At 47.1% G+C, this 2,666-nt stretch overlaps 1 pseudogene; it reads right to left on the bottom strand.

Annotated features, from left to right (window-relative positions):
- Positions 1–571: 571 nt before the first annotated feature.
- LOC103255439 lies at positions 572–1,977 on the bottom strand (annotated as a pseudogene).
- Between the last annotated feature and the right edge of the window lie 689 nt (positions 1,978–2,666).

The following is a 2,666-nucleotide window of genomic DNA, read 5'->3' as shown; positions in this document are numbered from 1 at the left end:
TGGAGGAATCTGTTATTACTCTGTGGGGATGAAAGTCTTGGATCCCTACTCTGACTTCCCTGACATCACTCTGGTTGTGGGGAGGGAGCCTAACACCTGTGCATGCCTTATGAGATGGAAATCTAGGCTTATGCTTTGCCTTTGCTGGTTCAAATGGGATCTCTGTGATGTTTGGCTTGAGAAGAACAATTACTGTCTGCATAATTTTGATACATTAGATTGCCCCATTCCAGGTCCCTTGGCTAGAGTCAGCAGGTTTTTCGGGAGTCTTTTGTGTGCATAGTTTGGCTTTTCTAGCGTGTCTACTTTCCCAGTACTCAATCTGGGATACATCAGACCAAAAAAAAAAAAAATCTACTGGAACTTTTCATCTTATTGCTCCTCAGGATCTGAGATCCATAGCCAGTCTTCCTTCTTCTCTCTACCTTTCAGAGTCTTATGTTTGTTTTGTACATGATACCTGGTGTTGTAGTTGTACTAAGCATGAAGAATAAGGAAATTTGTGTCTACTTCATCTTTCCAAAAGTGGGATTCTCAGATCATTTTTTAATGGAAACACTTTATTGAAAGGTTAGGGCCACCACGGACTGTTTTGCAGAACAGAAATGAAACAGTAAAGATAATGGGGTGCAAAATTGTAGCAGACAGTTGAATACTCTTCACCCTCATCCTTTCCCTCAGCATTATCTGCTCCAACGTCCTCATAATAATCCTCAAGGGCTGCCATGTCCTCAGGGGCCTCAGAAAATCCCCCTTCCTCCATCCCCTTGCTCACCTACCCATGAAGAAAGCCATGCTTGGCATCCATCAGGTCACACTTGTGGTCCAGGCGAGCCCAAGCCTCAGCAACAGCTGTGGTGTCTCCCAGCATGCACACAGATCTCTGCACCTAGGCCAGGTCTCCACCGGGTGCCACAGTGGGAGGCTGGTAATTAATGCCAACTTTGAAGCCAGTGGGAACCAACAACCCACAAACTGGGTGGTATGTTTGGTCTTGATGGTGGCAATGGCAGTATTGCCATCTTTGGGACCCAAGTCACCATGGTACAACAGACAGCAAGCCATGCATTGACTAGGGTGAGGGTCACATTTCACCATCTGGTTGGCTGCCTCCAAGCAAGCGTTGGTGGTCTCTGCTACGGTAAGCTGGTCATGGTAGGTTTTCTCCGTGGAGATGATGGGGGCATATGTGGGCAGAGGGAAGTGAATGCGAAGACAGGGCATGAGGTTGGTCAGCTCAACATGCAGGGCACCATCAAACCTGAGGGAAGCAATGCTGGAGGACATAATCTGGCTAATAAGGCGGTTAAGGTTAGTGTAGGTTGGGTGCTCAATAGTGAGGTTTCTATGACAGATGTCATGGATGGCCTCATTGTCTACCATGAAGGCACAATCAGAGGGATCCAGGATGGTGAGGATGGAGTAGTAGGGCTCAACTACAGCTGTGGAATCCCGGGGGGCTGGATAAATGGAGAACTCCAACCTGGACTTCTTGTCATAATCCTCAGAGACGTTCCATCAGCAGGGGGGTAACCCAGAACCAATTCTCCCACCAAAGCTGTGGAAAGCCAAGAATCTCTGAAGACCTGTGCACTGGTCAGCCAACTTGCAAATTCGGTCCAAGACGAGGTCAACGACCTCCTTGCCAGTGGTATAGTGCTCTCGGGCATAGTTGTTGGCAGCAACTTCCTTGCCTGTGATGAGCTGCTCAGGGTGGAAGAGCTGGCAGTAGATGCCAGTGCGAACATCATCAATGGCCATGGGTTCCAGGTCCGCCAGCGCTGCCCTGGGCACATGCCTGCCAGTGCCCATCTCACTGAAGAAGATGTTGAAGGAGTCATCTCCTCCCCCAGTGGTCTTGTCGCTTGGTAGTTGGCCATCGGGCTGGATGTTGTGTTCCAGGCAGTAGAGCTCCCAGTAGGCATTGCCAGTCTGGGAAGCAGCCTGACCAACATGGATGGAGATGCACTCACACATGATGGGGACTTGGAGAGCTTGGAGGAGGCGAAAGGACAGCAGTAGGGATCCCCAAATAACAGACTACCAAGGAGTCTAGGGGAGAAGCAGTGAGAGCTGGAAGTCACAGATAATTTCTGTGTTTAAAAATGTTGGGAAAAAAGAAGCTTTATGGGAATAGTTGGAGACAATATCATAGAATACAAAACTATTAAGCACTTACAATTGCAAGACTAAAAACAACTGTATATTGCTTATTGGTTGTTTTCATGAAATTTTCAGCAATAAGCATGACAAATAGGCAGAAACAAGTAAAATCAAGGCAATCCTTCATCCCCTTCATATATAAAGTAGGCTTTTTCTATAGCAGGGCCCCTAGTGCCACTTCATGCACCTCCAATAACCCCTGCTCAAACTTGGACCCACATCACTGATGATCACACCAAAGCACAGCAGCATCGAGGTGCTTGCAATCCTTAGATGTGTTTTGTCCAGTAGAATGCTTTCAAAAGCCACCTACTGATCCTGTGGCAGGACAAGATGATCCAGATGTGATGAAATGACAATGTCAAGTCTTCCCAAACCTAGTCAATTTAATGGTTTTTACTCGTGGTCTTCCTAGCTTGAGGAAGGCAGGACTGCCACCTTTTCTCTAAAGATAAACAAGTAAGAACAACTGAGAACAAGGCAACCTCTTAATTCCACATAGA

The sequence above is a fragment of the Carlito syrichta genome, unplaced genomic scaffold, assembly GCF_000164805.1.
Source record: "Carlito syrichta isolate Samal-C Ts95f unplaced genomic scaffold, Tarsius_syrichta-2.0.1 Scaffold9907, whole genome shotgun sequence".
Classification (NCBI taxonomy): Eukaryota; Metazoa; Chordata; class Mammalia; order Primates; family Tarsiidae; genus Carlito; species Carlito syrichta.
Note: the sequence above shows the minus strand (reverse complement) of the source record. Positions and strands in the feature narration are given on the sequence as shown.